The sequence below is a fragment of the Kryptolebias marmoratus genome, linkage group LG4 (assembly GCF_001649575.2).
Source record: "Kryptolebias marmoratus isolate JLee-2015 linkage group LG4, ASM164957v2, whole genome shotgun sequence".
Classification (NCBI taxonomy): domain Eukaryota; kingdom Metazoa; phylum Chordata; class Actinopteri; order Cyprinodontiformes; family Rivulidae; genus Kryptolebias; species Kryptolebias marmoratus.
The window spans coordinates 22309768-22323550 of NC_051433.1; the positions used below are offsets into that span (position 1 = coordinate 22309768).

A 13783-nucleotide genomic window follows, 5' to 3' on the forward strand; every position below is an offset into this window, starting at 1 on the left:
TTGAATAATTATACAACAAAAATAACATGCCTTTCTGACTTGTTACAAACTGATGATCGGTTTAGAAAAAAGGGGGCTACAAAAGAAGTACAAACGATTACACAATACAACAATCCACCATTGGTGGGGTCTGTCTTAAGCAACTGGAAGCTTTATGGAGTGAACTCATTTGTTTCAACATCAGGCCACGGTGATATCTGTATGCCCCACACTACAACTACCCAGCCTCATGTAAAACCTCAGTTTGACCCCCCCATCCCACCTAGCCTCAAATTCTACCACGTACAAGTAATGGTGTCTAATGTACAATTGAAACACCAAATATTCTTGATTGTCTAATGTCCCTATGAGGCCTCCTGTGAATCTGGTGACCTTCAATTTCTGTTTAGCCTGTCTGTCAGATGCTCTGGCAACTGCCTGATAACACTATTACTCCACTTGTGATGCCACCACTTGTGCCCTTTGGTGCTTTTTTTAAGCATGTCAGATTTTTGCTCATCAAACTCATCAGTGGTTTGTATGTGTACTAAATCATGTTCAAATCAGACAATTCCTTCTTCATATTGTACTTTCTTTTTTTTTTTGCCAATGAGTGTATTTAAAGTTCCTCTGGAATAAGCAGTGTGTTTATTTTTGCTCCAGTGTCTCTGGTTCCAACAACTCTTAGCAAACAAATGTGAGTATGTGAGTCTAACAGGAGGCGATGAGTTTTGTTCTAGAAACTGAGAGACTGAGTAGGTCAAACAGAGCACTTAGGCTGTGTGAAGGCACTAAGTGGACAGAGAACACATTTCTCTCTTGTGAGAGACTGAGGGAACACTTTGGGGCATTTGCCTTTTAGCACTTCCTGTCACTTCCTCGCATGATTCAATCATGTTCATAAATGTGTGTGTGTGTGTGTGTGTGTGTGTGTGTATGTGTGCACACACTGAACCTGTCAGAATGTGTTCACATGGGGAGGGGTTTTCTTGCACAGTTCAAATGGTAAGTATCCTAAAGATTCAAGAAATAATGTTAACAGTTAGGGGGCAGGATGTGGAAAATTCAGCAAATTTACAGGACTTAGAGGAAAAGGTTAGAAAAGATCTGAGCTGTGTCACAGTGAACAGACTCTGCCACATTAACAAACCCCAAAACCTCCACTTCTTCCTTGTGTGTTTGTCTAAAGACAGAAGAATTAGAAAGAGATGTGGGGAGAGAAGAAGATCTGACTCTCCTGAGGCATAAATGGTGTTGAAAGGCACATTTTGTGTTTTTTAACTGGGGTCGAAAAAGTCAATAAATCTAACAGAGGTGCAAAATTGACAATGAGCAATGTGAACTTAAGAGTGTTCAGAAGTATGAGCATAGCCAGACATAAAAAGAAAAAAAAATTACAAAAAACAACAGCAAACAAATAAAAAAGAGTCATCAATTATACTAATTTCTCAGTTGTCTCGTCAGCCTGGTTTTATTTGCCTCCATTTTTTGTTTTTCCCTTTGTTCTCAGCGACTCACTCGTGTCCCATATGTGCAGTATTTGCATTTTTACGGTGCAACAATTGACTTGAACAAATACAATAAAAATACTTTGCAATTATGCCCTCTAAAATCCCACAGGGAGCAGATGTTTGCGTTTGCATGTCGCGCTGTCATTTGTCTACATAACCTCAGTGAGATGAGCTTTTCAATAAAACCATCCTCTGTGAGGCAAATGCTACTGTGCTGCATTATGGCTGGCGGGGAAGCAGTAAAATTCCATCATCTCCTCAATTCGGTCTCATATAGTACCAATAAAGTGCAATTTGATCTATTAAAGCGTAACACGAAAAGCCGGCGCAACATTTTACCATAAGGAGAAGCAGAACTGTGATTATGCGGCTCAAATGCAGAGTGACAGCTGCATATGCTCAGATACCAATCGGAAAAATCCTATTTTTATTTGATATGCATCTTTATCCTACGCATAGCAGGCAGCACTGGTGCCCTAGTCTTCTTGATTGAAAAAAAAAACTTCTCTTTCTTTTTCCTTCAGAGGGCAAAATTACTGAAAGGACCAAGTGAACAAAAGGAGAACTTTGTCGCTTCCAACAACTACTTTTCATCTGCTGTTGTACTCTTCAGAAAACGCTGCAGAGAGAAAGCTGAATAATGCAGAGCTCCTTCAGCAGCTACAAGTGTCAAGTGCTTCATTCATTCTTCAGAGTTTCAGCCAAGCAGACTTTAATCACAACTTTGTGTGTTTGGGAACGACGCCAGCCTCGCGGTTATGCAGGATCATTTGTTTTCCATATATTGTCCTACACATGTACTCATGCATCGGCGGAGGACAAACTAAGGCAGACAAACAACGCTCCAGCCGATCTAATAACAGAGGGGCTTATCAGCTGCTTCTGCCTCCTCTAATTTTCATCAGTTTTGACAAGCCTGTTAAATGAAATAAATATAAATAAATATGTTTGTGTTGAGCTGAAGTGACAAGCAGCGATCACACCTCCCAATGTAGGAGGGGGGAATACATGAAAACTTTTAATTAAAAATGCTGTTTCTGTGCAGAACACGCCGCCACCGTAAACAGGACTTTTTTTGCCTCTGGCACAACATTAGGACAAGAGAACAGGGAGCGATCCAAGACTCAGCACATTACCAGTGTAAATAACCATGAACACAGACACTGGAACAAACAGGAAGAGTCACGGTGTTCTAGTTAATTTAGTTAGCAAATCTATATTTCACTCTGAACTAATGATAATGAGTTTCACAATTCACATCAAATAAATGATATTTTTTTTGTCTTTTTCATTGTAATCTGGTTTTTGATACTCAAAAAACTAAGGCACAAGTTCATTATAGGAAAAATAAATCTTTGCCTTAGATAATAAATATTCTTAAGCATTCATTTTTTAAATTTACTTAATCAAACATGTGCCTTAGTTATGCTTTGCTCACCATAAATAAAAGGCAGAACTGTTTTATTTCTGCTACAGTTTGTAACATGTCATATCTGGAGGCTTACAGTATGTTAGTTCCAGCAGAGCCTAAAGGGAAGCAGTCCTCAAATTGAAATAAAGCGGACCGAGCAGAGTTTTTAATCCTCAGAGGACCGCACAGGACAATACAACTTCAGCAAACACAGTGTCAGCACTCAGGTCCACTGACAGCCAACACCTATTTTTCTCAGGATGACATCTTCAGTGGCGGACATTGTCATTCACTGGAAGAACACAGAGACACCACCGGGCTGTCAACGGCAGAAAAATAAAAAAATAAAAAACTGTTTCCATGACAACAGCTGTCTCCAAACTCCCAAGTCATTTCTGTGACAGAGGTTGACATAAGCTAGCTATCATTACTGTTTTTTCCCCTTTCCTCGTCATAGTTTGGCTTATTTACCTCCTGCTGAGTTGCCTTGTACTGTTGGCGCTCCAAACATTCGTCTTCAACTTTGTTTCCTCCCGCCTTTCATTTTCCTTTCTTTGATACCCATTTATTTCTCAAACTTGCACCTCTGGGTCATGAGCATAAATAAAGAGAGAGATAAAATGATATTGAGCTCTTTTCTGGTTGAATTTCTATTTACCAAAAAGCACAACCAAGTTCAAAACCTGTCATTTTGCCTCTGCGTTACTGAGCAAGTAATGGGTCCTATATGGTCCACATAAAAGCATTTTCCCTGCAGGACCCTAGACTAGTGATTATCAACTACTGGCTCCTGGTACATATCTTGGCCAATGAAAGCATTCTGTCTGGACCAGGAAGTATAAAATAATTAATCATTATTGCACAATCTGATTCATGAGTTTTAGCCCACCTCAGACAATGTTAGAAATGGCAAATGTCTTAACACCTATCAAAACTCTGCACAGGGAGAAGAGAAACATCAAGATGTAAGGACATACTGCTGAGCACTTGAACATCAGTTTGTCCCTATTTCCTGAACCCTGTTTAGTCAGAGCTAAACCCCCAAAGTAGTGAGTTGCAATAAGAAAATGTTAAACACCTGCACCGAGATACACCCCGGTGCTGTCTACATTAAAAGAATTATGAGCTAATTTCCTTGATGGTCCCTGCTCTGGAATCTGAATTCTTGAGAGTCTTTCTAATTTTTTTTTCTTTGAATCTGTTTGCCATGGCTGCATCATATTCACTTGTGATATGTGGAAAAAAGATAATATCTGGTAGGTAAAAAGTGCGAAAGATATGAAGAAAAAGAAGGCAGGGTTGGAGCAAAGAAGGCAAATATTCAGTTATTTTTCTCCCATCTTTATTTGCTTTGCCTTGAGTAAATGTCAGGCTGCACTGGGAACTGGCAGTAACAGCTCATTATAAAACCTGAACTTGAAACATCTTGAACCCTTCTATGTTCAGAAGGAGCAAAGGAAAATACAGGAAATAAGCGTTCTCTGACTCGTAACCTGTGCCAGAAGTGCAAGGGCTACAGTTATCGTCCACATGAGCACCAGCACAACAGAGGCTGATGCCTGTACCAAACTTGCAATTACAGTCACTTTGTGTCTTGTACGATAAAACGAATCATTACCACTGCAGCATGAAAGAACATAATCTGGCCTGCTCCCAGCTATTCCCCAATGGGGCCTGATTTGCGATCACATCTGAAGATAGAATGTGCATTCAATCAACAATGCAGCTTTCAGCTTTCAGGCCACCCTGCTGAAAGGCTTCAGGGATACAAGAGATCAATAAAGATAAATTAATTACTATGCTGCCAAAAGGGAATTCTGTGCAGCCAGAGTTACTATAGAAACACAAAACTGCATGGCAGGCCTCATACTGTAAATGATCTTGAGGTTAATATCTGCACCACGGCAAAAAGGGTCCAAGGGAGGTCCAGGAGTTGCCCGTGGCATGTCATGATCATTTGCTGCATCAGTGACATTTAAAAATATCCACCGGTTGGAAGCAGAGGAGCAGCTGCTTCCCTGCGAGACGTACTGCAGCCCGGAAACTGCAGCCAATCAAGCAAAAAATGATTCAGTTTGCCAGGGAGGCTTTGTTTCTCATTAATGTGAGTGCGTTTCATGCAAATTCATTACACGAAAGCAATTAAAACAGGAAGTAAGTGACATGAAAACATGAGAAGAAAAGGCAAATCCAGTGGGAAACTACAGTATAGTACTTAAAGTCAACGTCCAATCAGTTTCCACTTGTTTTTCGTGTAGGTTTGCACCAGGTCCGGGCTACATTTCCTCCTGGCACGCTCATTTATAAAGAGCAGCAGCGAGCAAGCTGCCCTGCCTGCCTGGGGGCTACATTTGCTACAACACTTATATCATAGAGGCAACCAATGAATTCCTAAAGAGTACAATCAAGAGAGAAACAACCCCTGCCGCTGACATCGCCATGGCACTTGCCTCCCCTCCTGCTACTTTCACAAGCAATATTCCAAGTTGTTGTTTTGCTTCCATCAAATTTTCCATTAAAAGTGACATTTCATCTAAATCAGGCCCTTGGGGTGGGAACCGAGACAAAAAACAAAGGAGGTAAGAGATGGGGTAATTCTAACTTACTGGTACGTGCACACACATGGGCCAACATGCGCACCCCCAGCACTCATGTGACACTGTATACATGGAGAGCATTATTATTTGCAGACATCAGAGCAGTATCAAAGCAATTACATGTGTCTCAGTGTTCATTGTGGTTATTAAAGCAAACAGCGCATCACATCATTTATCTGAAATGTGTAAACATCACAGCATTTTTTCCCCCTCTCTATTCCTCTCGTGCCATTGGCTTGACACCACCAAAATGAAACTCACAACTACCCCAGAGTAACGCGTGTACGCGAGGAACGAGACAGTAAAGGGGGGACTGGGTGGCTTCAGAGGGGCTCACAAGACATGTGAAATAGGCTCCCGTCTGTGCTCACTGCATATGAATCATTGTTCAATTGTCACATTTCCAACAGAGTGAGAGATGGAGAGGGATGCCAAAAGAGAAGAGGAAATGAGCGTAGCGTAGGTGAGCAAACACTCTTCTTTTAGGTGGATTCTGGGAAATATTCCTTCCCTCAGGCATTCGTTCACACAGTTCGCTGGGACTCATCGAGGTTCGAGGTCTTTTAACAGTCGAGAACACCCTGAACTCCCGCTGAGACTTCACCACATTTTGCAAAAGAAATGAAAACCAAGGGATAATATCCATATTGTACAGGCAAGTGTTTCAGAAAGAGAAAAAAACAGTTTTGCCTTAAAAGAAAAGAACCTGCATTCAGGCGTCCACTGGTGCTGGATTCTCATGTTTGCCGAGTCCCTGCAGTATTTGAGCAGCTGACCAAAAGGTTAAGAAAAGTGGTCACTGCACAGTGCAATTTAAAGAGCTACTGTATGTTGACAAATGTAGTTTTGTGATAATTTGACTTCTTTCTGTCTGTCCAATTTATTTTCAAGGCCAATGCATTAAGAATCAATCTTGGCATACAGATGAAAAAGGCATCTTAACGGGTCAGTGATTTATCACACTCAAAGTCAGGGGAAAAAATGATTGTAATTGGATACTGAAGAACAACCAGGTGATATAAAGCAGCCATAGAAAAAAAGAAAAATAAATGGATGAAAAAAAAAAAGATTTTTTTAAACTTATACTTTTTCCTACACCAGTATGTACAGAGTCTTATCATTATTGTCTTTATGATTTACTTTGCTTTATTGTTATATGATTTAAACATGATCAAAATAAAACCCTATCACTCAATCAATCAATCAATTGGTTTATTGTATGAAACCGTGTAGCTAATTTATGTATAGATAACACTGAATCTGACAGAGCTCTGTTCTGTTCACTACCAATATCTGTCTCTTTCATTTGTAACTTTTTGCTAGAAGACAGGTATAATATTATGAGCTTATCTGAGATTTTTGCAGAAAAGAGCCACGAGTTGCTGCTGAAAACAAGGTTATGAGAAGCATGAGACTCCACCATTAATCACAAGTTACAATAAAACCAAAATATATCAGAGAGAAATTGAAATTTCTCAGAAATGTATCCCTAAATTTGTCATCACTAATGGGAATAATTAATATTTTTCATTGGTAATTTAAACATACACATTAATTCGTCAAAAATTATACATTTTGTTTGTCTAAAGTACTAAAATCTTTAGTTTGCCCAAGATTTGCTTCTGAGTTGACTAATAAAATTTAACCAATCGATATTTAAAAAGACTTTTAGTTTATATTTATTAAAAAGGTTGATCCAGGACACACCCATAGGTGTTATATTTGTGCTAGGTTGTTTCCATGACCTTTCACAATCATGACAGCTGACACACATTAACGTAAATAAAGATAGACAAAATTACTCCATTAACATCCATTTTCCAAAGCTAATGTCCAAAATGTCCAGTTCATTGGGTGCTGTCGTTTTGAATTTTTGAAAGCCTGAGGTTAATCACTAAGGGATGTGGGGCTGTAACACCTTCCCAACTTTCTAACAGGTTAACACACTGTCAGTCACAGTGTAACATATCACCTTTTTAAACCTCAAATAACTCACTGAAACTAAACAGGTTTAAAAACTGCAACTGCAACTGTGTTGTACAATCTTAGCCATGACCATAGGAGAAAGTCTCAGGAAGACTTGAATGAACGGAGATTGTCACCCCAGTAAATCATTTGAGGAAACTATATTTTAAGCAATACAATGTTAAAAACAGAAAGCGATTTATATGGGCAAAAAGGTGCATTTATGCCTATCGAAAAATTGTCAGACACTGTTAAAATTAATATTACTATTAATATAATTCTTAAATACGTTTAGCCAAGCAGATTCAACTCCTAAAATATTTACCAATTATATAGGAGTAATCAGTAGTAGTAGTAATAGGGGTTCCATCTGTTTACATTTGACTGTACCTTTGGCGACACCCCCCCCAAAAAAAAAATCAAAATCTCCCTGTTTAATGTCGTCCCCCAATACAGAAATGCAATTTCCACTCTTGGCCATGACATTATAAAGGGTGACAACATCATGTCTCAGTTAGCCCCAAACATTCATCTTTTGCACAGTCTGCAGTGCATAGGTCACCTGCAACTCTGAAACTACATACAGACAGTGTTAAGAACTACTCAGGCGTTCATTTACACATCTACCGTGACCTTTACCTTCTTCCTTAATGATATTTCCATCGATTCACTTTCCCTGAGAAAATAAATCAATCGGAAACTCCATAAAAAATTGAGACAACAACCCTGAATGCTTCAATGGTTAAGTCATCGACTTGTCAATTGCAGGTATAATGAGACATCTTATAAACAGCCAGGCTATTATTCTTGCTGAGCTTTGTGTGTGTGCGTTATTAGTTTTGGTTTCTGTGTGAGTGTTTGGATTATGTCTGCGTGTGTTCTGACAGGAAAGGATGTTTGCTAGAGAGGAGAGCGGAAGTCCGAACCCTTCGTCTGCCACGTTCCAATTAGCCTGATCTTCTCCCGGCTTGCTACAGTTTGGGTGGGTTACAGGTGAAAGATGAGAAAGATCAATAGTGCTGCAAATTCAAGTCTAGTTTGTTTATTTAATTAAACATTTATGCAATGCTTCAGCAAAAAACATGAAAAGAATCAGAGAAGAAACGAGGAGACTTTCAAAAAGTGTTTCTAATTTTATGGAGGCCAGCCACAGCCACCAGCAACAGACACAAACCTGGAAGTCTGTTGGGGATAAGATTGAAGAGCCTCACTAATACCCTTTATTAATTAAAAAAAAATTGTGTCAGCAAATTTACTAGCGACAGAAGCAATAAAACAAAGCGCTCCTCCTTAAATGTGGCACCTCCCAACCGTGCAAAAGGAGAGTTTTGCTCCTTTTCTAATATTTATCCCAGTGAGTGAAGCAGTAGCTCGTTGTGATGTGTGTAGAACATGCAAGTGAATCCACAAGAAAGCCTTGGTGCATCACTCGCTGTATCCAACTGTGTGGGAGAGCGTGCAAGCTCCTGATTAGACAAACAAAGGAATGTTTTGGAAGGCAAACGAGTGGGAGCTGGGCAATTAGATGTTTCAGTTCTGCTGATTGGGGATGACAGGAGCAACACACTGTGTTGAGCCTCAAACATTCGCACACACACACACACACACACATGCTTCCTTACACACAGTAACGAATACTTTGCTTCATTTACTGCAATGCCAAATTGGATCTGATAGGCAATTAATAGTGTAATTGGCCGTTGGAGAGGTTGTCTTCTCCCTGGAGAGAAGCTGGTTCCACTGGGCAGCCGAGGGGAGAGAGAAGGATGTGTTACTGTTAGTGCTGAGCCGATAGAAAAAAAACCTGCAATATGTGAGAAAGCTGAAAATGCCCTTTACTGTACAGGTAAACTATGTTTCTGATTTTTTTTTTTTTTTTTTTTTTTTCATTCGTTGAAATTGTAGTCTATATGTAATGATAGCCAGAACTGTTTGCAAAACTATTAACACAATAACTTTTAGCCAGTCAGGCTTATTAAGAGTTAATCCAGTGCTAAAATATAACAAAAGTTTTTCATTCTATTTAAGTTAGACCCTTTTCATACAGGTGACGACCCTGCTACATTCTTCACGACTTAAATGAACTATTAGAATGTTTAATGTAAAACCTGCTTCACTGTGAAGGCAGTCATGACACTGCTACACTGTTAGTGCCCACCAAGTAGGTACACCAGCTCCACTACGACTTTGTTGGACTGCACAGGAATGCAGCTATGTGCCTTAAGATTACACCATCCCAGCATGACCTACTATCAGGGGTATCACGTCTGCGGTTGTTTCCATGACCTTGTCATGTTCACAGTCATAGCCTAGGCATAAGGTCAGCATGGTCAGTATTGCTTTAAATTCCTAAACATCAAGCAGTGCCGGTGCACCCAGGCCCCACATCATGGATACACTGTCACCACACTCCACCTAGGAGCTCTATATACTTCCACAATGATGAAAAAACACCAATACCTAGTTACAGGAGTTCAAAACGCTCAAACCCTCCACAGTCTACCATGCTCCCTCACATGCAGTGCAGAGCCCACACGGTTCTTAAGACAAGACAACTTAAGACAACTAAGACCAATTGCCAAGATAGTGCAAAAACATCCACTTTCAAGAAAAAAATGTATGTTGCAGTAGGGTGTCAAACAACATAAAAGGGGATAGTAAACAAATGGCATCTGCATCTAAAAAAATATAGATGATGCACCTCTGAAACTGCTGTTTTCCAGTTTACACTAAATATGAATAAATAGATCTCTATGATTGCATGTCCAGTGATAGACCTCTGAGAATATACTTCCTACACAAATTCTTCTGTGTGGTGGTATTAATCAGACCATAGTGACTCCTACTGTTTAAAGTTGTGGGCATATCTGAAGTATCGAAAAAATGAAAAAGAAAAACAAAACCCAGCAGCATCTCATGATAGTGCTGCAGCCATCAGAGCGGAGGCCGAAGGGAAGGAGGAAGCTACAGACTAATTGCTTAAAAAAAACCTTTTATGCTACAATAAAATTGGTGCAGTGTATGCAGCAGATCATACCATGGAAGAACAAGCAGAGGCAGAGTTGACTGGTTATTGTGGAGCACAATTTTAACCTTCTAATCACATCTTCAGCTTGAAAGTTTGCAACTCCACTGCATCTCCTGCTCAGACCGGATAGGGCCAGTATACTGATAAGCTTAAATCTAACAAAAAAATAATAATTTAGACTTGGCCCACTAAGCCATTATATATTTATTTATTGTTAAACCCCTTTGTTCTGTGATGCAATATCAAAGCTGTAAATTTAATCACAAAAAGTGAAGGTAAACGTGTGTTAGAAACTTTTTAAAATACTCTAAAATTATATGCTGTAGTAAGACATGATGATAGACTGTAATACTGTAAACCAGTATATAATCCAAAAAAATTTAGGGGACTAAAAAAATGGATCCAGTCCTAGCAAAAATAAAAGGCACCCAAAGCAGATGCATCAAAAAAAAGTAAAATTACAAATTTTACTGCTACTTCTCCTGGTCTGGCAGCGAGAATGTCTGTAACTGAGTAAAGAGCCATCAAAACAGAGAACAGCTCCGAGAGTAAAAGCTAGAATAGAAGCCATTCAAGCAAAGCATCAGTGACGCGGTAAAAGCCATGATAAAGACAGGGCTTAGTTGGCTTGCTGCACAAGGAATAATGAGACATAAAAACATCAAATTCCTGATATGTTTCCCTGGGTTCCATGTAAAAGAAAAATCATCTAAACACTAATGAAACTGATATCTGTTTTCTTAATGTCAAAGCCTACCCCTGACTCACTCTGAGAGGCTTTATTAACATCCCAGCTTTATGTAGTCTGATAATATTAACTGCATGCATTTTATTGTCTCGCTGACAGATCTCGTAGCCTACTAGCATAGTAATTCTAATATGTATATAAGCTAAAGATACAGATCCTGCTGTTGAAGGAGGTCAGAGGTTTTTATTTTAGTTTTATGACCATGTTTTTTTTGTCCTTTCAAATATAATTACCAAGAAAATTAGATTTTCTACTGCTCAGTTTCTTTGTTTGTCTGTTCCAAGATTACTTATAAACTAATCAACAGAGTTTGATTAAATTTTCAGGTAATGTTGGGGTTGTCACAAGAAACAATTGATTCAATTCTGATGGTGATCCAGATTTCTTAACTACGCTGTGGCCTTGGCAGAGGTTTCTGTTCTCTGAGTGTTTCTAGTTTCCATAAAAATGGCCTGTCAATTTTTTTTGATGGAATTCATTTTACATGTAACAGAACTCAAGAAACTCAAATTGTTTTAGGTCAAAGGTCCCTTTTAATTTGTTTAAAGATGCTATTCTTTAGCTTCCATTTTGCTTTGTATTTTACCTTTTTTTCCTATTCCAGGTGAGGTTGTCACTCATTATGTAAAGAACAGGTCCATAGAGTTTTGAAAATGTGCTTTAATGGCTGGCCCTGATCACAATATCATGTTGCTGGCTGTGTTCACTGCTGTATATTAAAAACTGTACATATGACTCAAGGGAAACAGACAAGTGTTGTTTTAACATACCTTACAATGCAGTGTGTGGGACTAAATTTAACTTTGAGTCGTCGTTACCCTACCTCCCTCCCTCCACCCTAGACTTTTGGAAATTCAAGAGAGGAAGTTTCACCACTACTAAACACAGCAGTTAACTTAGGTGACAATAAACAAAGAGGGAAGAATCAGCCAAAGCAAAACAATCGAGTAACCGATGTGACCATACTTAGTTAATGTAACACTTTACACTGTCAGAGTTTTAACCAGCCACACATTAGCTCTTTATAACAAAGTACAAGCTTCAGTTCTCCATGACTCATTCAAGCCTTCTGCTATTGCTCTCACAGATGACAAATGGACATCTGAGGCTATCGAAAGTTATTTAACGGTAACAACATGCTACTTCACACCTGATTGGAAGATGAAAAGCCACGTTCTGTAAACTTGCCTGATATATTGAAGCAAACATCTGACAGAATGACTCCAGGAGACAGTGTTTGGAGGGAAATTAAAGACCAGAAGGCACAGTTCTAGTCCCAAAAGTAAACAGTGGGGGAAAAAAAAAATCTGGTGGTGCTAAAAGATCTTTCCTTTGATGTACCAAAAATGTACCAAACCGTGACTGCAATACGGAGGTACATACTGAACCACAGGTTTCGTGTACCGTAACACCCCTAACAAACACACCCGAGTGTGTGTGTGTTTGAGTGTTTAATCTGGGTGGGTGGTTCTTTTATGGAAAGCTGTCAGTCTTCAAATCTTCCAGAAATATGACATTATTCAAATCAGCCCCACCATGCTTCCCGTGTCACGGCCAAAGTGTGAACGCAGGTGATTGATGAAGGGCAAGCCCCGACATGTCCCACGGCTCCGGGCCATACATTCATCCCAAGGCATTCTTAATGGACTTGACCTTGCAATAATCCCCACCCCCCCACTGGTTTTTTTTTCCTTTTATTACATTTATCCCCCACATCCTATTTTCTTCTCTCTTTTCGAAGCAGCAAACAAGCCTATAAAGAAATAAAGGATAAAAACCACAGATGTTGCCCTCTACAGCAGCAGAATTGTGTTTCAGTGAGTCAGCGGAATTAGAAATGCACAGTTCATTATGAATCTATCCACAGTCTCAGATGCTTTTACAACTTTGTGTGTGTGTGAGTGTGTGTGTGTGTGTGTGTGTNGGGGGGGGGGCTTCTTCAATGGAGCCATGGGTTTATCACTCGCTCTTTTTCTCTCTCAACGTAATTTAGTTCTCAATCCCTTTTAATCTCTGTCACAGACACAGATATGAACATGTATGTTGACATTACTGAAGTTTATCCACACAAAGACACACACCTTCCTGTTCCCGCTTTTCATGGAGCACATCTTGTCAAATTCAATCCCTGACAAGAAAACAGTAAACAGATTATCCCTGGTTGTCTCGGGGTGCATGTGGATGATATTTCAGGTGTCATGATGTAATGACTACAAAGCAATTACAGCTCACTCAGTGTGGTCACTGGACATTTGAATCAAATACATATCTAATGCTAACGAATTGAACGACTCATCCCTTGTTCCAATGAGCACGTATGTGAGGTGCTGTCATTGCCGAACCAGCGTCTCCTGACTTCCAACTGCTCTACAGGGACAGCACAGTGTTAAACCATATGCTTATCTGTTTCACACGCTGTCTACATGATGCAAGCATAATGTGCAAAACAAATTCCCCTTGGCCTGCAGCAATTCAACCATATCTCCCTGGGGGCAAAAAAGGGGAGAATTTATGCCACAATTGAGGCTGGCAGACATTAGAGAA

At 39.6% G+C, this 13783-nt stretch overlaps 1 protein-coding gene across 2 annotated transcripts in view; it reads right to left on the reverse strand.

The window, feature by feature from the left end:
- The window catches only part of cdh4 (cadherin 4, type 1, R-cadherin (retinal)), a 249907-nt gene that overhangs the window by 159806 nt on the left and 76318 nt on the right, over positions 1 to 13783 (reverse strand). The gene's annotated exons all lie outside the window — the stretch shown is intronic.